Here is a 23,481-nt window from a genome sequence, read left to right on the forward strand (position 1 = left end):
ATATTTTCAACTCTAAAAGGGTATACACGTACACACATTGAAAACGTGTCCTGTAAGTTCCCAGACACATATACAGAACATGTCTGTGTGATAGTTCTAGGTATGGCTGCTTATGTAGTATAGAGATTGTTCTAGTCTCTGAGCAGAGGTGCTGAATTGGTGGACAGTCCAATAAAGGGCTCATCTGAGACCCATGTGATGGTCGTGGTGGTTGTGTAACATTTGATAATGGTGGTGGTGGTTGTGCGTGTGTGTGTGTGTTTTCAAGTATGTAGGCAATCTGTCCTGCATGTATTATGGCAGACAAATGTGGCCTCCCTGAGATGCAGTCAAGATTGTACCAAAACAAAGGGAAGAAGAGGAACTCAAGTGGTGAGACAATACCTGGAGTAGAGTGGAGGAAAGAGAAGAAGTGAGAAGGGGATAAGGGAAAATTGAAACTCACAATGACAAAAATGCAAAAAGGTTCTTGGGGTGGAAACAAAAAGAAGAATCAGAACATAAATGGTGTTGCTGTCTCTTTAAGATCCAGAAACAGAGGGAGTTGTTGCTAGGTGAAGTAGGATCTATGGGAGACAGAGAACAGCCATGGGGAGGATAACTGTCCATCCCAAATTACCCCAATAGTCTCCATTTAGAACCGCTTTTTTAGGAAAATTATTAATAGCTCCTCCTTTCCCTCTCAAAAGTGTCCTGGTTTAGATAATAAATGATAGAATCACCCTCTCTCTAGACCACATCTGGCCTAAGACAGAGAGTAGCTGTAAGCGGGACTAAAGCTGGGAAATGGACACCAAGAAGAGCTTTAAGGAAGGGGTAAAGGGAAACAATGGCTGAAGAAAAAAGGAAAAAAGGAGACCAGGTATAATATGTGGACAATTTGTAACCAATTATGCCAAACACAGTTGAAGTTAGAAAGGCCATTTAGAGGAAAAAGTGTATAAAAACCTAAGGCTGGATGGGGAAAAGATAGAAGAAAACAAAGACAAAAGACAAATGATTCAGAACACAAATATGTGTAGGCTCCTATATTTTCCCCTGTATTTGGGGATTAGTGGTTATGATCAGCATGTATAAAAATGACTTAAAATGGCCATCCTGGCTTTCCACCCAGCGTAGGCACACACAAAGTCCCATCTGTTGCTGCCTCCCAGCCTGCTGCTCCAAAGCTGCTCACCTCCTCCTAGCGCTCTGCCTCTGAGCCCTGCAGGCTGCCTCGACCAAGCCTTCCCACCAAGCCCCCTCCCCCACTTCTGATGGCCGCATACCAGACTGTCTGCCACTGTGGTTTCACAGGCTTCCACAGATAGGCCACAGTATGTGAAGCTGCATTTCACTGCGTCATTTCAGAGACCTCTTTTGACTTTTTCCTGGATCAGAATTTTGTATTGCGAAAGGCAGAAAGTAAATGTCAAGGGCAAGTTCAAAAGGCTAAGTGATTTCTAGCTAAGCATTCCCTATGCCTAGAGGGAAGACGGACTACCACCAGTAAGTGGGTCTTTTGCCCTTAGAGTTTCAGAAAAAACATCTTATAGATTTCTACCACCATTTTGAATTGGGGCATATTATGGGCTGAATTTTGTCTCCCTCAAAATTCTTATGTTGAAGTCCTAATTCCTAGTACCTCAGAACGTGACCTTTTTTGGAAATAGGGTCTTCACAGGGGCAATCAACTTACTGTGAGGTCATTAGGGCGAGCCCTAATTCAATACGACTGGTATCTTTATAAGAAGAAGAAATTTGCATACAGAGAGGACGGTATGTAAACATGAAGACGGCCATCTATAAGCCAAGGGGAGAGGCCTGGAACAGATCCTTCCCTCACAGCCCTCAGAAGGAACCAACCCTGCTGACACCTTGATGTTGGATTTCCAGTCTCCAGAACTGTGAGACAATAGGTTTCCGTTGTTTAAGCCACCTAGTTTGTGGTACTTTGTTACAGCAGTCTGTCCTAGGAAACTAATATCCCAGATGCAGTCTGGTCACAGATGGGAGTTACGAGAAGCTGACCAGACTAATTATAGCTTTTCCATTTCCCTAAGAAGACTAAGTAATGCTTCTTTGGTGTATCTGAAAGAATGGGCACTCCCTATGGCAAGATGGGACTGGACGATCCTGAGGAAAGAATTTCTACTGCTCGTGCCTCAGTTTCTCCCTCCATGGAGTTGGTTATAGGGCCTGTGGTCTGAAATCCCCACTAGGACTGATTGGTATGGCAAAGGGTGATCACGGAAATATTCTGAGTTTTGAGCAGGAAGATCAAACTTAAACTGTGGAGCCTTATTAATAAATACACTGAGAATGGCTGGCACGGAAGTAGATCCTAACTTCTTTAGTCAGTCACTGAAGTGGAGGACTTCCCACATGATCCTCATAGAATCAGCTCTGTCTTGGCCTTTCGAGTACCTAAATTTGACATAATCAAACACCAAAACGGCTTGCCGTATTCGGACAAAGGGTTAATCCTTCAGTACGTAGTTCCAGACTATCTCCCCTTGAGTTGAGTTAGAGAAAAGGGTGTAACCTGCTTGTTAAACTATCTCTGCTCCCAGAAAAAGAAAACACAAAAATATTTCTGCACGTTTCTTTTCTTTTCTTCTTTTTAAAAGCTGCTGTAGGCCTAGGTTCTCATTCTGTCGAACACTCACTTGAATAACCTCTTGAGTCAGTAGTGAAAGCAATGGTGTTTAGCCCCACTTCCTTATACGGCAGGGAAAGACAATGTGCTTGTCTACTTGAACTGCAGTGTGGCTCTCTGACAAATTATAATGACTGGTTATGGAAACCTCCTGTTCTGGTTTCCATCGCTCTCCCCAGGACAGACACAGAACAGACAGCTGTAGGGGAATGGAAAGGGTTGGAGACAGGGAACAGTGTTGAATTTAGCTCTGTTCTTTGCCAGTTGTGTGACCTTGGGCAACTTATTTAATTTACTTTACTGCCCTGATGTAGTTACCTTCAACCAGAACAGTGCTTGTCATCTAACAAGTATGCCAGCAAGGTAGTTGAATGAGTTAGCTTACCTTCTCAACCGTCTCTAACCTAAAAGGCTTGGGATAACTACCAATCATTTCTTTTTTTTTTTTTTTTTTTTTTGCGGTACGCGGGCCGCTCACCGCTGCGGTCTCTCCCATTGCGGAGCACAGGCTCCGGACTCACAGGCCCAGCGGCCATGGCTCACGGGCCCAGCCGCATGTGGGATCTTCCCGGACCGGGGCACGAACCCGCGTCCCCTGCATTGGCAGGCGGACTCTCAACAACTGCACCACCAGGGAAGCCCCTACCAATCATTTCTATTTGCTCTCCCTCCTAAGTTCAGTACGTTTTTCCCTAGATAAGTCTCAGTCTTCTCCCCTCTCTCATTCTCTCTTCTTTCCTCTCTCCCTCTCTCACTCCATGTCTAAAACACTGAAAACCTACAAAACAACCCAGCCTCGGGAATAATAAAACCCTTTAGCCATACTAGATAAAGATGATTTGGAATATTAAAAGCAGCACAGGGACTTCCCTGGTGGCGCAGTGGTTAAGAATCCACCTGCCAATGCAGGGGACACGGGTTGGAGCCCTGGGCCGGGAAGATCCCACATGCTGTGCAGCAACTAAGTCCGTGTGCCACAACTATTAAGCCTGCGCTCTAGAGCCCGTGAGCCACAACTACTGAGCCCTCGTGCCACAACTACTGAAGCCGGCACGCCTAGAGCCCGTGCTCCGCAACAAGAGAAGCCACCGCAATGAGAAGCTCGCGCACCGCAACAAAGAGTAGCCCCCACTCACCACAACTAGAAAATGCCCACGTGCAGCAATGAAGACCCAACGCAGCCAAAAATAAATAAATAAACAAATTTACTAAAAAAAATAAAAGCAGCACAGCTCCAATGATATGGGTAGGGGAGAAAACTCTGCGGTTGAAAGGGATGGTGGAGGTTGTCTGACTCTGCAGAGCAGGGTTGTCCAAGTTCCTGAGACTGATCTAGTTTAGAAAGTGCTTATGCTGACCTGAAACAGGGTTTCCTGTAACTGTATCTATTGGTCCTAGTTCTACTTCCTGGAGAACCTGACATTAAAGAACTTGACATGACTTCATGTCATGGGGCTCCTTTTGCTCCATCTACATGATGGCGGTAGAGTAGGCAACTGGGGAGAGTGGGTGGCTAAGGGCATGGGGACTAAAAAGAGCCCCACGCCTACAGATAGCCCCCACAGGAAGCCACGGCTGATAGCTGACGATTTTTAACTTAGTGCCTATCATGTGCAAAGCAGTTTAGGGGTATTATTTATAGTCCTTATAACAACTACCAAATGGAGGAACAATTATCTCCTTTTTATAGGTGGAGAAACAGGCTAGAAAATGGTAAATTTGAGATTCAAACTCAAGTCTTCCTGATTTCAAAGTGTGTTCTCAAATAAGTCACATCCCCAGAGCCTCACACAAAATCAAATGGAGTAATTAGGCAGCACGGTGTGGTGGTTGAGTACGTGGACTATGGAGCCAGATTATCTAGGTTTGAATCCTGACTCTGCCACTTACTAGCTGTGTGACGTTAGATGTGTTACTTAGCCTGATTGTAACTCAGTTTCCTCATCTGTAAATCTGGTTGTTATGAAGATTATTTATTTGATTCGCTACTTGGCCTGTGTCAGACGCTGCTGTAAGCACTCAGTACTGATACAATTAGAGAGGAATCAATGAATTCAAACATGAATATTGGCTTCAGCTTTCTTATCAAGAAGAAATTATGGACATTTAATCCTTTGCTCATTTAACTCACATATGAAGCACCCACTATATGTGGGTCAAGGCACTTTTTTAGGCTCAAGTCACAGCACCTGAAAAACACAGACAAAGTCTCTGATTTCATGGTGCTTATGTTCTAGGAGCATAGGAAATAATAAACGAGTGAAGAAATAAATAGGTAGTCATAAGCATACGTTATGAATATGCATGTAACTAAACAACAAAGGTACCCTGATTGGCTCTTCAGGGTAGAGGCTAATTTTACTGACTTGATACCTTAGGGTCAGTGGTGTGCTGGTAAATGTTTGATAACAAGCCTTGGGGGTTGGCAGGTGAGGAGAGTCTGATTTGTAGTATTTGCTAATTTCCAGGGTGTAAATACTTCCATCGTGGTTGATCTCAAGCTCCCAACATGACATCCGTGAATGAAGAACCGGGAGAAGAAGTTCTCTTGCACCGCATTTGGTAGTATTTCCATCATATGGACACAATAGATGTAACTAACCTTGAGAGCACAGATAATAGTAAAACGTAAAATAATTAGGAAGGGATGAGTTTTGAGTATTTATTACCATGGTTTTGATACAATGTATTTAACCCGAAGTCTATATAATTTAATTTTTAATAATGACAGTGCGTAACAACTAGTTCTCAAAATCTTAAAAATTTAACAGTTGGCTTTTGGGAGCTTGCGTGAGCTGGCTCCACACACCACTGTTTAGGGAGCATGGAGAGGGAGACAGTTCAGGGGAAAAGGAGACTGAGTCACTGTGGCGTCATTATTCAGATGCGGGTCCTAATCTAACTCCTTTTTAGCTGCTCTTTTCCAGCAAGCTCTGCTTTCCTGTACACAGTGGAAGCACTGCTCTGTAAACCAAATACCGTCGGTACAAATATAGCAACAATTCTGGCATTCTTATTGGACCAGTTTGCTTATGCAGAGATAGTTTTAGCCCTACAATCCTTAGTGAATATAATTTATGTACTCGGTGCTCTGAATATGGTAGATTCTTCTGCGCAATACAGAGGATGTAACTCCTGACTGTTGAGTAAAGGAAGACCCTAGAGGTGGATTTTCTGTCCTGCAAAAGCAAATTATTCCCCCTTTCCATGAACCTGAGGCCTCTTGTCTCTTAGGGCTCACAGGCTTCTGAAAGGGCCACCCAGGGAAGCACCGAAGGCCCTAGCCTCAGAGGAGATGGACGGCGGGAGTGGAGGAAGCTTCTCCCCTATTCCCACTAAGGATCTGTACATTCCTTACCACAAAGTGGAGAAGACAGAAAAACATTTTCTGTTTTTCTTGGTAAGTTAAATATCAAAAGTAACCAATCTTCAAAACATCCTAAGGACAGGAATACTTAAAGAGACAATTTTTCCTCAAGTTACCCCTCCCCCGAAGCCTAAATTTCACTTAGTAATGGTGGCTGGAACAGGAAGTGGAAATACCATGAGAAATTTTATTCTTGCCACATTTTCAATGCTTTACAAAAGCAAACACTGGAAATCTCATCAGAAAGCTTGACCTTGCCGGGTTGATAACTTTGCAGCCAAACCAAGAGTACTGGAAGCTGGAGGAATTTTCAGATAAATATTCTAGCGCTTCTGGAGGGACTCTTCATCAAAACTGATTATTTGGAATAGACAGCTGTAACTTTTAGAAAGAAATTATTTGAAACTAAACAAGTAGGCTTCTGAGGAATAAGTGACTCCATGCATCTACTATAAGTTATTTTAAGCATAGATGTGCAGAACTGTTTCTCAGGCAGGGTGTTTTAGCAGAATCATCAGGGAGTCTTCACAAACTGGACCCCAGTGGATGGGTCTCAGGGATGTATGTTTTCAGAAAACCCTACAGTTGACTCCAATTAAGACGCTGGTTAAGATCTCCTGGGTTATAGGCAAATCAGGCTGCATTGTACAATCCAAACCCGTAAACTGTTAAAATGGCACATTCGTGCTATCAGGAGAAACAATCTGGTGTACTGAAAGGTTAACAGTGTGGGACTCAGGAGATGTGTGTTCTGGAACCACCTTTGCCACTAATTAACTGGGCGACCTTGGTCAAGTCACTTGGTTTGTTCTTTCATTCAACAGATATTTACTGGGCTTCTGTGATGTGCCAGACACTTGGTATATTAATGAAAAAAATAAATGTTTTTTACGAATCTTACTGACATGAATCAAAGAAACCTACAAATGCGTGTATAATATTACTCGGTGTGGCTAAGCTTTAGTTTCTCATCTGGAAAATGAAAAATAGATTACTGGTTCATTTTCTTTTTCAGAGTTTCTTCTCAAGATCCCAAATTTCTTGCCACAAACTTCCCACACACAATATAATTACATGTTTTAGGTCCACTGATTGAGAAAATACAATACCAAAAGCTACTATGAATTCAATAACTATTTAAAGTAAATTGACATTTATGTCATCATAATGCATCTATATAATTAGAAAAATAGTAGCACATGTTGTTTACTCAGTTTGTCAAAATCATTTGCTGCATATATGGACTTGTTTACCTATTGCAATAATTTAGTGGCCTCCCAGGGATCCAAGGTGCAGAGGTTAGGAACCTACAGACCATATCAATCACATGAAATACAAGATACTTGAGTAGCAATGGCCCTTTTCTTCCACAACAGACGTCACTATCAATGACAGTGTTTTTTTGCCCACAGAGAGTTTAAACTCAGCCTCAGAATCCTTCTCAACACAGTATTCCAGATGGTCACTACCAACTGTTTAAAGCTGGCAAACAGAGGAAAAATTATTGACACTCCCTGGGCTAAATGACTCCTAAGGCCCTGCACAGCTTTAAAAAATCTATGAATCTTATGTATTCAGTTTTGCTGTCTTGAGAAACACAAATGCCTTCTCCCCTCTCTACGTAAAAGTTCTTCAAATGTTTGAAAGACATCCATGTGGCCCCTACATTTTCTTTCCTTTGGGATAAACAGCTCCAGATCCCTTATCTGTTCCTCATATTCTGTTGTCTCGACCACCTCTGGCCTTTGACGCTCACCCCTGTTTGCATATTTGTCAATATTTCCCTGAAGAACAGCCCAGAACTTCTCTCACTCCCCTTGATAGACATTGAGACATGTGTTCAGTGACTGAAAATTACATTGCAAACATTGCCGAGAACTGAAATGTCCTTGATTGAGAGTATACTAGCTTTTATGCATTAAACTTATTAAGTACTGTGATTTACATTGAGATGTAGTTCTTTTCATTTATTAACATTATTAAGTCATTACATATTTAATTTTAAAGATTGCCTTACTTTGTGGGAAGCCATATCACACCTATGACTCATATGAAAATACTCAAGTGTTTTTCTTTAGAATCTTTCTAAAGTGGATAATTCTTATCTTTTCAATTATCGGTGGTACAAGCTTCCAGGCCAACTCCTTCAAGATCGGCTCATCAGGCCATGCCAAAGTGATAATCAGGAACTGTATGACCCTGACAGTGGGTGTTTGCCTCTCTAGGAATTCAGTCACATAAAAATTCAAATGATATTCATTGATAGCTGTTGGATATTTCAGCTAATTTGCTTTCCATGCCTAACTTTCTCTTCTAACTAAAATTGCCCACTGGGCTTTTTTTCCCCCAGGGGTGACTACTGCAGCCAGACACACTGCTAATTCATCCATAGGCATGCCAGTAACCCTTGATGTTCCCTCCGCTAAGGGATTTGCCAAAGACAATAGTTACTAGCTGAACCAATCAGATTTCCTCTCTCAGAATTTAACCAGGAAGCACAGAAGGAATTTTCCAGTCTGCAGAACGACAAAAAGCAGCAGCCACATGTGCTGCGGCTGAGTTACATTAATGGCAGCACATAGACCTCTGCTGAGATTTTTTGACCCACCTTGATTCCAGCCCCATTCTCTTTGGACTTTGGTCCTATCTTGGCTTCTATTCTTGGATTTCCTTGTGATTCCATCCCTTTATTATTCCACATGTATCTTATAGTTCTGCACCATTACTCAAGCTACTGAAGCTTATTAATATAAGGGTCTCTTTGTTCCGAACCCGGTGTCAAGAGCTCTCACATATGTCACCGTACCTGTCTGTACACTACCTTGCTATGCAAGCTCTTGGTTTTTAACCTCCTGACTTCTGATTTTTGCTGTTTCTCTTTTTCTTACCTGGCTATAATTCACATGTTAGCCCATGGGTGTATTTTATGTCCATTCTGGCTTAGACCCTCCTGACACCAGTGGAACTAAAGTCCTTGATATTTCTGGCCCTTGGGTCCCTGGTTGGGGGTTCCGGGCTTGCTCTGGTCCTGCCCCTCTTTAGCACTCAGGTGAAATCTGCCTAGTTCCCCAGCTTGAGACAAGGGAGAGGGAGTGTTACATGTGGGTGTAAAAGGAACTAATTACACGTTCCTACTTACTATGTCTTTCTCCAAGTGAGATGACTTCCTTACAGTCAAGTGCTTTCATCCACGTATTCACAAAACAATGCTAGAAGCCTCAGGAAATGATTAAAAAGTAATTTATCATCAAGTTAGCCATCGTTGGTACATATATATTTTTTAAAAGGAAAGCCGTATACTAAAATGAGTGCTTAATAAGCACACCCTATTCACCTAAAATATTCCCCCAAATATCCATTTTCCTTCAGCCATTCCCTCACTGCTGTTTAGCAATCCTGTTATTAAGCTCTTAGCATACACTTAACAGCAGCCATTCCTGAATTCTCCAGTCCCTAAGCTCCTCACAGAAAACTGCTTCTCTAGAGATGATCTCCTTTTCTTTGAAATGGAGGCCATATGAGGTAATCTCCTTCTATATTTGTGTGTATTTACACCTTCCTGTCTTCCTTCCAAAGAATCTGGGAAACAAGGAAGAACACCTCCTCTCATGTTTTGGTCCCATCCACACTTGTCTCCACTGGGGATCAAGACTTTACCTCACTCCCCACCCCCGACCGCCCCCCTCCGCCCCTGACCGCCCCCCCGCCCCCCCCTCAAGGGTTTCTCACAGGTCGGTCAGAAAGGCGGGTTCGCAAAGGACCTTGAGGGGTTAGAGTTTTTATCAGGTTCTCGAAGATGTCCAGGAGAAAAACAACAACAACACAGGGAAGAACAGCTGACCGGGCAGCCCCGTCACCTCTGCCTCACAGCCCCCGGTCACCCTTTCCTTCTCCCCTCCTCTCACAACACTCACCCACCACCAGCCAGCTGTGAGTTGGGGGTGAGAAGCAGAGTGGCTCTTTACCACAGAAATGGCTCTACCATCTCCTCTGTCCGCTCTAACCTTTCTCCCTTGGCCTAAAAACGTGACGACGTGTTCCCCTGCCTCGAACACATCTGGGCTTGACCCTTCTGCTTTTGTCTGGACTTCCTCCTAGAGCCAGGCCACTGCAAGTTGTCAGTGTTGGATCAGGAAAACCCCCTGTTTGGACTGGGGGTGGAAGAACTAGAGAATCTGGTAGAGGCGGAGGCCTGGGGGAGGGAAGTTAGGGATGCCACCCAGGGACAATTACAGGGGACCCAGCTGGGGGTACTAAAGACTGAGGCAAACAGAGACGAGAGGGCAGATCCAGGGAGCAGTCTGGTCTCAATACCAACAGGAACCACAGCCAGGTGCTCCTGATTACCTCAGCCTCCTTACAAGGCCCAGGCTTGACATGCTGGGATTAGTTCCATGCTTTTGGCTGGAGGCAGAGAAGCTGCCTCATTTACTAAGGCCTTTCTGTTGTCAGCACCTTGTCATTGGTCTTCCATTCAACTAGATCTTCAGGTTCCTGGATACGGCCTTACACCACTGACGACCCGTCTTATTGGCCCCCTGATACCTGTGTCCTCCTGGTCTCGGATTACCAAAGCCAAAATTTAGACAACATTGGGGTGGACCAGTATTCCCTAACTCTGGGTTCAGGGTTTTAGAAAGAAGTAGGATCTAGAAGGTGTCACTCAAGGGTCCTCAAATATGAGGAAGGAAGGAGCAGATAATTAGGGAAAATAGATAAGAAGTGGAGATACCAGCCAAAATGAGCATAATGTCCACAGGACTCAAACTGCAGGCAGTAGAGTATACAGCCTATAGAGAAGAGGGGGCGAACAGCTCCATCTCATTTACACATCTTAACCACTGTGGGAGGTGCGAGAAACATTAGAATGCCCACTCTACAGATGAGGTCAAAGAGTTGATGACTCCCCTCAAAGGTTTGGGCTTTTTAAATAGGGGAACCAGTACTGGGACTGACCTCTCCTGAGTGGAGCCAGAGCTACAAGTAACTCTTTAAATTAACCAACTACTCAGAACCTATAAGCCTCTCTCCAATAATAAACTTGGATTAACTTGATGGATGAAGGACTTTCAGTAAGGAGCAAATGGTTCTATTTTGGGGCTTTGAGAGAATCTACCCAGAAAACTCTTTTTTAAAGTCTGAAAATTCTTTGGCAGCGTCCTTCTAACCTCCTCCTTAGTCCTACCATGCTATCTGCATACCACTTCGTCAGCATTTTCCCCTGTCTCCCACCGGGGCCTCACCCTACCACGTTTCTGAGACATGTGATAGACTGCAGGCAGGTGGGCAACCAGCTACTCCCTCCTCATGCCCATGTCTAAGTCACTTTTTTGTCTTGCTAAAGAATGACTAACTAGTAACCATCCTACCACAAAAATGACAAATGGAGACAACTGCATGTGCTTCTAAGAAAAGGCCTCCTAAGGTACATTTTACTTATCAGAACAGAAAATATGTAGGCTGGACTCTGGAACTTTCCATGGCTGAACACAGGACCACCCTATACCATCTGCCCCAGAGCAGGAGACCCTCAGGCCAATCATAGGAGCCAATTAGAATTGCTAATAGCCTCACTGTCAGGGCATACTTATATGTATCTCGCTTAAATCCTTTAAACTTCAGTTTGAAACTTCTCTTAACTTTAATGTAAGAATTGTGTATTTATTTAAAGCAATCTTTTGATCCTAATTATTTAAATTGTGCATTCTACTGGTTTTGAACAATGGAAACAACCCAGCCTGTTACCTGTGGATCAATTCATAGTACATTCCTTCTGTGTGCTAAGATCAACTTTTTATTAGTGACTTTTTATTCCAGCCTTTTGCCATTGTATTTCTCTTTATTGAATGATTTTAATAAAATGAAAATTTTTGCACCGTGGTTTCATTGTGCTCCGTTTACCTCCCTATTTGGGGAGATGTGTCCTAGCTAATATTCAACAAGAGGAAAGTAGCACAAAGAGTGGCCTAAAGTCCTACGTAAGGTAAAACATCCAAATCCCCCTGTTCCGTCACTATGTACAGCAGAACACTTAAAGCATTATTTCAAAAAAATGGGTTTTTCTGGTTGTTGGGGGTGAGAGACCACACGAGGAGGCCGGGAGAGAGCGGTGGTAGCAAAGTTTGAACTCTCAGGGATTCGGAGATGTTGGTTTCAAAATGGAATTTATCCTCAAATCCCAAGATTATAGATTTCCTTCCAAATTGCATTCCCAACACGGCTTAGAGAACAGTTGAAAAAGAAATTGCTCTCCATATTTTGATTGACATTAAAAACACTGTGAAAATAGTCTGGAACTTGATCTCTTCGAGGGAAGGACAATAATCAAACTATAGCTTTTGCCTGCAGCCTTTCTTTCACACTTACTCAGAACTGTTCCAGGAAAAGAAATTCACAGGGAATTTTGTACTCATATATCACTTCTAGAAGGAGAGGGAGGCATTCTCAAGAAAATTATCCCCAAACTTTTAAATACAAAGAAAGAAGATCAATGAATCGCAACACAAAACCACCACTATCCATGGAATAAAATCAAACTGAGTCAGTCATTTGGAGCTGGAAACCTTTAACATCCAGGTTTATTTTTTTAAAAAGATCAGATTTGCCCTTCTTGCTACATACCACCTAGTCTTCACTTAAGTTCTAGACATCCATGTCTGGTTTTGCCAAACACATTAGAAGGATTTTACTATTTCAGTTTACAAGTCCATCTGCATAGCCCTATTAATCGAAGGGATCCATGAATACCAAGTACTTTGTTCTCACCCATTTTTTTGACCATGCATTTCATTGCTACAGCACTAAAATTCCCCCACCCTTTACAATCAGCTCTCTCTAAAAGGAATTCCAGGCTACTGCCAACTAGCTGCCTTGTACTACTGTTTAAGATGCCCCAATATGTCGGACTACCTTGAAATGAAAGGCTGTTTCCTCCCCTTTCAGAACACACTTGCAACCTACACCTTTTTCAAATTCTCTAGTGACACTCAGGCATGCTTTCAAACAGAAAATAAGATTTCTTAAGAAATAGTTTGGTCGGATGTTAAATGCGATTTCTAAAAACACACCCTCTAGCACATGCATTCTCTCATTATTAGGTTTTATAGGAAACAGATCATGGGAGGCATCTTCTGTCTCAGCAAATATCAGATCAGTTACATTAACCCAGCCGGTGCTAAATGCCAGTGCTCTTCCCCGCTCTGACCTGATTTCCTTGCAGCTCTAGAAGTTTAGTCTTAAACACTGGTAGCAGAATAAAATGTAAATGACTTTGGTTACAAATTATCACTTTTTGGCTTCTCATCAGCTTAAAAAGTTATTGTTCTTTTTAAAGCAGAACCTCTTTAAATCTCTGGTAATAAAAGATGCAGGAGAGACTTCTGGTGTGAGCAGACAGGCACAGAACGGCTACTGACACTGACCTATGGCTATCAGGTATAACCCCCATGACACTCCTGAACAAAAGGCTATCTTATCAAAGTTGCCAGTGGTCCCTGAATATACGTCTCTATATAATCGCTCCTCTCGTCCCAACTCTAAGAACAAAACTTGAGATCTCATCCTGTTTGTCTTCTGGGAACATCTGCAGGGTAGCAAAGCCCGGTCTGGCTCTGAGAATTTGCATGGTTTACTGGCGTTTACAATCTTACATCTCCAGCTACCTTGGCCAGGAATGTTGACTGAAACCCAGAGAAAGTCCCCATACTCTCTGGAGGAGATTATAAGAAAGCCCTCTGTGCCTTACCTCTCAGGCTGAAACTTCTTCCCAGGGACTAAGTCGGAAAGGAAGGACTGATTTCTTTAAGCAGAAGCACAGCAAGAGTGCAGGCAGGCAGGCAGCCTAATACACACTGCTCTATTCAATAAAACTCCACACCGCCCTTCCTTAGCCCCTCCCAGAACTCCATGCTAAGTGAACACATATCCCCTATGTTTACAGTCGGCATCGGTGGTATGCATTGTCCTGTAGTTTTTCTAATAGGCAACCAATGACGACACCCCAGCCGAGGTGGATGCAGCCTGCCTGTGGAGATGCCTGTCATTCCCTAGGCATGCTCAGGAAATCACTCATCAGAAAAACCAAGACCTAAAAAGCTCTGAAGCTGCGTGCAGGCTGCCAAAACCAGCCTGCTACATGCCCTTTTTTGGTTATCCTTAGCAGGGCCTCTGGAAGTGAATCCATTGTCAGGAACAATCATAAGAAATGTTAATCTTGGAGAAAGAGGCTGTCTTGTAGAACACAAATGGAACTTTAAAAAAGAAAGCACGGTCCATGAAACTTAACAGTCCGTAAGTTTACTGGGGTGGAGGTGGGGAAGGCTTTTTAATTGAGGGATCCTTGATAGCGTATTTCTTTTAAAAGTAGTTGTACATACAAAATGAAGTTAAATTGTGTATGTAATTGTAAAGCCTGAAATGGCTAGGACTCAGGTCTGATGTACAGGCTAGATTTCAACCTGAAAGAGGCACAGCCTCCTAAAATATGTCTACGTGTGTTATAAAAACAACTAATAAAAAAAAACTTAGGTCTTTTTTAGTAGGTAGTGTTTGCCAGAACAAGTGTGCTGCCAGAAACTGAGCTAGGCAGGATCCTATGGGCTTGGCTATCCTCATTGGTTTTCCACATCACCTTTCTCTCTCCCTCCCCCTCCTCTTTGTTTATTCAGATTTGGCAACAGAGAGATATTGCTAGAAACTAAACACAACAGAGAGGGTATGAAGGAACCCAGCACCTGCTTTGGAGCTGGTGTAGACGGATGCATACGCCCACAGAGATGACACTGATGTTATAGTGACTTCTTGAAAGGACTCCAACCAACTCTTCCTTGGGTGGGATGTGTGCTATGAGAGGGTCAGAATTAGGAGATGCTGAATTGCAATGAAATTAACTAGCCCGTGTGTATATATACTCTGGGGTCTTATACTTCTCAATATAGAATTCACTCAATTAGTCGATCAGTGCTTAATTCAACAGCAAGAGACTACGAGCACTTCCTGTTTGTCAGGCCTGGGTCTAGGTGCTCTAGGTGCTCTGCCTCATTCACTATGGCTCTGTGTTTAGAGACTGTTTCATCACTGGCTAAGAGGAGTTAAAATATTTTCCCTGGCTAATTACAAGTCCAGAAGCATGGTCTTCAAAAATCTTAGGTTTTGCCGTATAAGCCTTTCCCTATTTATGAAGATCCAAATTAGAAATGATCTCTACTTAGGAAAAAGTCCCTGCCCTTTGTGCCTCACTCAGAAGGCTTGGGAAGTGATTGATCCCTATGGTGGCTTCCTTCCTCAGCCCTGAAGCACTAACAAGTTACCCAGAGACATCTATATCAACCCACACTCATCTTTTTGGGGGGAAGGCTACTCTGTCCCCTCTTCCCAACTGCTACTGCAGCACAGACTAAAAAAAGCTACAGCAAAGGCTGCCAGGCAGAGGGAGAGGGGAGCTTCAGGCAACCCAAGTTAAAACTCAGAATGCACTTTCCCAGGGAAGCAGAATAAATAATGGCTTGTGGGTATAGGACAGTCAATGCTACATTTCAAGTACGCTGTGCTTCAACCAGGCATGTGTGTTTATAAAACTGTTCCTATGGGAAAATGTTTTCTGATCCCAAATAGATGATTTGGAAATAAACTTCGGGAACACAACCCATTTGGGCTGCTGGGGACAGGTTGTAAGGATAGAATAACACTTCGCAGTCTGGTAAACTGCTGAGCTTGAAGACATTGTAGGGCAGACATCAGTGGGTTCTGAAAACAACTCAGCTGGTGAAATCTGTGTGAAGATATGACCTGTGTCCAGCGATGTTTGGCGCCTGTGATCTCTAGGCAGTATGGACCGTAACTCAGAGAGGCCTGTTTTAATGTGCTGCTTTCCATGGCCACTGCTGATTGCATCCTAAGCAGCATTCTCCCTGCTCGTTTGAGTAATACCCTTTGGTCGAGCAGCATCAGGGCATAATTTGCCATTGATGAATAAAATAAGTACCAGCTTTCCAGAGGAAAGAAAAGTTGTGCTATGAATGGGGAAAATATTATCAGCAGGAAACACGGAAAGGACATGCATTTTGCATGGTTTTTAGGAGATAAATGGCTAAATATTTTTGGATTATGTCTTTAGAAAAGAGACATATGTTTCCCTAGATAAATTCTGAATACAGGGTTTTGTGGATGAGCAATCATTCAGCCTATTTTGTGTATTTGAAAATAGACTTATTGTACAGGAACTCTATAGTTGGAAGAATAATTTAACAAACTGCATGTAATATACACCATGATACAGAAAAATTCTTTTTTCATTTTTTTTTAACTTTTACTTTTTTAAAAATAAGCAGGAATAAAAAAGAAATGAAAGGGAATAAAAAGAGAGAAAAGAGATATATGTTGCCAATCTCTGCCATGGGAAACTTTACTTGAATAGTATTCACTTTTTCCAGAAAGTCATTTGTAAATGACACTAAAAACACAGGATTTATATAGGAAATTTCTGTGGAATTTATTTCCCACTTGGATCATCCCAGATAAGGAACAGCTTGCCTAGCATAGGATATATCTACCTGATCAAACCATAACAAATCTAAAAAGACATTTGGAAACATCTGGATGATTCACTGTATTTTTTCAGTTCCAACTGAGTATTTGCGATCATGTAGATCAGTAGTAAGCAGTTTTATTTTGCTAGTGTGTCAATTTGGGAAAGTAAAAGCAGGCCATACTTTTTTCATTGAAAATTAAAATCACTTCATTGAGTTCCATGGAAAATATACATTCTTCCGGCTTAAAATATCTACTTTATTGAATTGAACAGATATTTCAAACATTTTAAAAGACAGTAGAACATCACCCCCACCACCAACCCACACACCTTCTGTTCCTCAAATGAAGTATGTCCAGAGACTCAAGTTTATAAAACACTCAGATCAGACTGGTAGACTGTTGATACCAAAATTGGACAACAAAAACAGTAAAAAAGAAAAGAAAAGAAAAGAAAATTAGACTAAGTGTACTTACAAACGTAGATGAAAAAATTAGCATATTGAATCTAACTGTGCAAAGAAAAAGAAGACAAGGCCAATGCTGTGATGGTCAAAATCTGAAAATCTATTGACATATTATACACTACTAGCAGTTTAAAAGTTTTAAAAAAAATAGAAAAAAGAAAAGATCATCTCAATAGATGAAAAATAATACTTGGTAAAATTAGTAATCACTTATAGAAAAAAAAGCTCTTAAAAAACTAGCAATAGAATCTTTATAAACATAATGAGAGACATTTACCAGAAATATAGAGCAAACATCACGCTTAATGATGATATTTAAAAGTATTCCCGGTACAATCAATGAAAAGACAAGAAGGAATATTATCTCTTTTACAATTAAAAAATGGGCTGGAAGTCCTAACCAAGACAAAGAAATAGAAAAAAAGAAATAGGAGCTATTGGAATTAGAAAGAAAAACAAATGTCTTTATTTTCTATGACGTGATTATCTATGTAGAAATTTCAAGAGAATCATCAAATATATTAGAACTAATAAAAGAATTTCACAAGATAATTGGAATCAAGTTCAGTATGCAAAAATCCAGAGTTCCTGTAACCAGCCATCTTTCATTTTAAAATATAGTGGGAAAACATGCTATTCATATTACTAACAAAAGTGTGCACTAGCTGGGAATAAATGTAACAAAACACGTGCAAGAAAATTACAAAATTTTTATTTCCTGGATTTAAGGACATAAAAGGCCCGCCTAAATGGTGAAATATATCACTTTTATAAATGGCAAACCTAAAAACTATAAAGATGTAAACTCTCCTCAAATTAACCTATGCATTTATTATTCCAGCTAAAATCCCTAAATGATATATTTTGTAGAACTTGACAAAACAATCCTAAAAGTCATATGGAAAAGTAAAGGTCTAAAAAAAAGGACTAATATATTTATTGGGCAATTCTAATTAACATAAGACAAATAGACCAATAGAATAAAGTAGAAAGCCTAAAAACAGTCCCAAGCATTTATGGAAACTTTTAAAAATAATAGTGAAGGCATCACAGATCAGGGGGAAAATGGTGGACTATTCTATCCATGGTAAGGTTACAATTGATTATGTGAAAATAATAAAATTAGATTCAGAATTCCCACCCACACCCAAAGAAACTAGACTATGTGAAAAACGAAACTTGAAAATGATTAGGAAAAATTGTGGGAGAATACTTTTAAGATAGAGTATGGCAGGATTCTTAAATCATAAAAAACAAAATGTACAAATGAAAAGACTGAAAAATTTTGAGGATACCGTTAAACTCCTCAGATCAAATGCACAACCTTCATTTACTTCTGCCTCTTTCCCAAACCTCATCAAAATAATAATAAAGAAAGAAAAAGTCATAAATAAATCCTACAGGGCAAAGAGTGCTGGAAAGGAATCAACATAATCCAATGTCAGCCAAATTCTGAAATATGGAAAATGGATGGATGGTTGATAATTGACTTACCAGAGATGAGAAACTGAACTCTGGCCCTGGAGAGCGGAAGGCCGATGGACAAGAAAGAAGCCGATTCAAGCCTCAAAACCAGGAAAAACTCAGGATTTGGAAGCTCTGGGTGAGGGATGGAGCAGAAAACAGGTTTGGTTGAAAATCTGTGTAAGGAACAGTTAGAAACCCAGATACTCCTCTCCCAACCCCACCAGCCAGATGCACACCCCTCCCTGAACCAGACAGAAACTGGAAGTTTATTTTCTGAAGAGAAAGGCTGGCCTCAGAATGTCAGGCAAAGCAGTGGCCAGAAAAGATGCCATGTGCTGAAAACAGACTTTGAAATGAACGTCTGCTCAAGGAACACTGAGCCCCGACCCCTCACTCTGCGGGGCTCCAGGACTCTCACAGTCAGGTTTGTACTCCACAGAAAGGAAACTGGGGGATTCCACTCCAGGGAAACTGGCATGCTCACGGAAAAAAATCTAAAGGCACAACATCTGAGGAACTCCGGAAATGTCTGTCTTAACACCCAAAGCCCTTTTGTGAACTGTGCACAGGAACTTTCAACTGGCTGTTTAGCATCTCACTCTTAAATACGAACATCAAGTTAAGGAAAGGCTCTGAAAGAGAGATTAGGACAACAGAAAAAAGAAACTCAGAGGAAAAAGAGGCAGGGTGAGAAATGGAGAAAAAACTTCAAGAAGACTATAATTACCATATAACTTCAAGAAAACTATAATTACCATTCTCAGAGAGATAAGAGAAGATGCTGTAGCCACGAAACAAGAGAAGTGGGCTGTAAAAAGGTATTTGCAGGGAACAGGAAAGAACTGTTGTAAATGAAAAATACTATGACAGAAATTTATAAAAATTCAATTCAAGAAATGGAGGATAAAGTTTAGAATAATCTTGCAGAAAAGTAGAAGAAAAAGACAAGATGGAAAAAAGGAGAGAAAAGATAAGAACGTTAGAGGATCAATCAAATATCCAACATCTGAGTGTTGCAGAAAATTGTAGGAATGACATTATGAAAGAAATAATACGTTAAAATTTCCTCAAACTGAAGGGCAAAAGTTTCCAGATTCAAAGGGCCCCCTGGGCATCCAGTACAATGAATGAAAACATATTTCATTCTGAAGTCATTTCGTTCTTGAGATTATATGCTTCAAAGGGGGAAAAACATTGGGGTCGAAACTAGAAACCAAGAAGCTTCGAAGACAAGGATCAGAGAATACAGGATGCAAACCCATGACACAGGGGAAAGTGGTCCCATGATGATGGTGAAAGAAAATTCCAGGACAATAGCTGGTCAAGAAAACAATCAGTAGAGGTTGGAGCAGAGGACTCCAGGAAGGATATTTTAAGAAAAAGACAAGTAGATAGGTTACCTGACATATTCTTGGGGAAAGCATTTATGATAGGTACATAGGAAATAAGTAAATATAAGAGTGAGGTCATTATAATTTCAGGAAAAATAAAATATTTGTATGAGAAAGGAAAAGTGGTTATTGTATACTATATAGTTCAACTGTGAGAAAAAATTTACACAGTCATAATTATGTAAACACTGCATATTGATTTCACCAAAACAATGATGATGTAATTAGTTTCAGAGGAGAATAAGCAAGAACATGTTAGTAGGATGGATGATGGTAGATAAGAGAGCTAAATCTTCATTTTGTTTAGCAGAAAATCAATAATAAATGTCTACTATTGAAATTTTAATAAATAGTAGAATTAGTATATTGTTAGGAATATGAAAGTAAATACCAACTCCCCCCCACAATAGTTCATTCATTCACTGAACAAATAGTTACTGAGTGTCACCCACATGTCAGGGCATGTTCAAGGCATTCATTGTGAACAAAATACATTTTGATAAAGGGAGACAGATAAACGCATTAGCTAATATATAAATATGTAATATCAGGAGGTGGAAAGTGCTGTACAGGAAAAACAAGAAAGTGTAGAGGAAGAGAGGAAATCAGGAAGTCCTCTTTGAAGAAGCTTTTCCATAGAGAGGTGAATAAAATGAAGGAGCAAGCAGTGAGAATATATGAAGGAAGGGCATGCCCAATTGCAAGCATAGCAGGTGCGTACTAAAGAAATAAGAAAGATTTCAGAGTAACTGGGGAGAAGTGACCACCAACGGCAGGTCAGATCATCCAGAGCCTTATAGCCATGGTAAGGACTTTGGGTTTTGCTCTAAGTCAGATGGAAAGTCATTGGAAGATGTTGAGCAGACAGAAAAAAGTCACTCTGGCTGCCCTGTGCAGACTAGGCAGAGAGACTGCAAGGGCAGAAGCAAGAGGGAGTTGTTGCCTTCTCATAGGCAAGAGGTGCTTCCTTGGACTAGGGGAGTTGTGGTTGGGGGACTGAGAAAGCACTGAACTTTGGACACATCAGGACTCACGGATGGTTTGGATGAGGGATGTGAGAAAAAGAGAGAAATCAAGGATATCTCTTTTCATGGCCTGAATAACTGAGTGGTAGTGTTGTTTAATGAAATGGGGACCACTGAGGGAGTTATAAATTTCAAGGAGGGGTGGGAATCACACTAGACATATGTTAGGCATATTAAGATGAACAGAGGCTTCCAAGTGGAAGTACAGATAGGTCATGGGATGTACAAATCTGGTGTTTAGGGGAGAGGATGAGGCTTGATATATACCCATGAGATCCATCCGTTTATAAATAGTATTTTTAAACCAGGAATAAGTTACCTGAAAAAATGAAGCAAACAGTGAAAAGAAGAGGTGTGGAAACTGACACCCCATTTAAAGCCCAGAAAAGGAGACTGAGAAGGAGTCATTGAGAGTTATTGCTTAGTGGAAGGATCAGTTAGTTGCAGGAGTGCGTGACGTGGATGATGACTGCTTTTTGTTAAAAGCCACGTGTATTATTTGACTTCAAAAATAATGTAGTTTGTAATAGATTGGATTGTTGTAGCCAAGTATTCACTTCCTCTTTGACTGGGATTAAACACTCATGTCCTTTGCCTTGTGTTGTTGCAGTGCTCTCAGTAGGAGGACTTGACCTGGGATTTGCTGTGAACCATGGGATGTGGCTGAAAGTGATGATGGGTCCATCCCAAGTGGAGGCTTTAAGAGGCACCACATTTGGTTTTACCCTGGAGTGTCTGCCCTTTGCCATGATAACAATAGGTCCCATGGAATGGGCTGAATGGTGTCCACCCTCCTCCCAAAGGTATGTTCATCCAGAGCCTGGAAATGTCACCTTATTTGGAAATGGGATCTTTGCAGATGCAGTTAAGTTAAGAATCTCTTGATGAAATCATACTGCATTATCTAGATGGGCCTTAAATCCAATGGCAAGTGCCCTTACAAGAAAAAGGCAGAGGAAGATTTGAGATGTACAAGGGACAAAAGAAAAGGGGCTGTGAAAGCAGAGGCAGAGACTGGAGTGATACATGTACAAGCCAAGGAATGCTAAGGACTGCCAGTGACCACCAGGAGCTAGGAGAGAGGCATGGAACAGATTCTCCCTCAGCACCTCCAGAAAAAGCCAACAACCCTGTCAACACTTTGATTTTGGACTCCTGGCCTCCAGAACTGTGAAAGAATAAATTTCTGTTGTTTTAAGCCACCCAGTTTGTGGTAATTTGTTACAGCAGGGTAAGAATCCAATACAGCCCAGATCGTGGCTGCTCTTTAGCTTGAGTCCCAGAAGAGGAGACACAAAGGGCTATGCTGGGCCAGTGAGCCCAGCCAGGACCAGCAGAGTTGCTACTGACCAAGGAGTAAGAAATAAACGTTTGTTATAAGCCACTGAGATTTTGAAGCATTTTTTTTTTTTACCAAGAAAAAGCCAAGTAATATTTCTATACAGTAAGAATTAAACTAAAGAAATTTAAACTAAGGAAAATTTGGTTACGTCAAGATGTAAAAATTTCTGTTCAACAAAAGCCACCATATACAAAGTACAAAGACAAGCCAAGAGAAGATGGGCAATGTATAAAACAAAGGATTAGAATCTAGAATATCAAAGAATGCCTGAAAATCAGTGGAGGTGGGTGTGGAAGGGAGAGAGAGAGAGAAAGAAACACACACACACACACAGAAACCCAGTGAAAAATGGGAATAGGATATAACAATCCACAGAAGAAAAAATGCAAAGGCCAAAAACTGTGAAACAACGCTCAAACTCATTAGTAACCAGGAAAATGAAAATTAAAACTTTGACACCAGTTTACAGCCGGCAAACTGGTAAAGAAAAAGATATTTAACTTTGAAAAACTAAATGTTGTTGATAATGTGTACACATTTGGATAAGAAAGTAAATTGGTACATCCACTTTGCAGAGTGATTTGGCAATATCTAGTGATGCTTAGCATATGCATTCCCTGCCTAGCAATGCCATTTTTAGGTATATTCTCTTGGGAAGCTTTCATATTATTTAGCAAGGAGACACATAAAAGGCAGCCTTTATACAGTATTGTCTGTAATAGTAACATCATTGGCAAAAATCCCAGCAGCAATTAGTGGGGGAGAGGCTATATAAACTATAATGTGGAGTGGAATACTACATAGCAGCTAAAATGAATGAACTAGGTGTATTTGATCTCAAAAACAAATTGTATGAAAAAAAAAGCAAGCTGCAGTTGGAATGATTCTATTCATATGAATTATTTATGAATACATGTAATGGTAGGCTAGAACCACACCAAATTCAACACAGTGGTTGCCCATAAGAAGGGAGAGAAAATGGTACTAGCCACAAAATAAAGAACTTGAAATTTATTGACAATATATAAAAGAAGATCTGAAGCAATTATGACAAAATGATTACATTTCTTAATTCTGCAAAGCATGTACACAGGTTTTGTACTATCCTTAAACTTTTTTTTTAAGAAACTGCTGTACAGATGAGAACTCTCTCCCCAGGGCACTAGTATCTGGTCACCTATGGGACACTGGGAAAGGTTACTGCCCCTCTTTGTCCTCAGACCAGTGGTGCCCTTCACCAGGGTCAGCCTGACTAGC

At 41.1% G+C, this 23,481-nt stretch overlaps 1 protein-coding gene across 7 annotated transcripts in view; it reads right to left on the reverse strand.

Annotated features, from left to right (window-relative positions):
- Window positions 1-14,008, reverse strand: part of CALD1 (caldesmon 1) — a 181,230-nt gene extending 167,222 nt beyond the window's left edge. For 2 of the 7 annotated variants that reach the window (XM_089917367.1, XM_089917365.1), the window contains exon 1: window positions 13,750-14,008. The gene's annotated coding sequence lies outside the window, so the exon portion shown is untranslated. The remainder of the gene's footprint in view (window positions 1-13,749) is intronic. The other 5 variants (XM_089917364.1, XM_089917369.1, XM_089917370.1 and 2 more) reach the window with 4 other exon arrangements.
- Window positions 14,009-23,481: the final 9,473 nt, after the last annotated feature.

Source organism: Delphinapterus leucas, chromosome 9, assembly GCF_059928025.1.
Source record: "Delphinapterus leucas isolate spDelLeu-1000000601 "Yukka" chromosome 9, BTC_Dleu_Yukka2, whole genome shotgun sequence".
Classification (NCBI taxonomy): domain Eukaryota; kingdom Metazoa; phylum Chordata; class Mammalia; order Artiodactyla; family Monodontidae; genus Delphinapterus; species Delphinapterus leucas.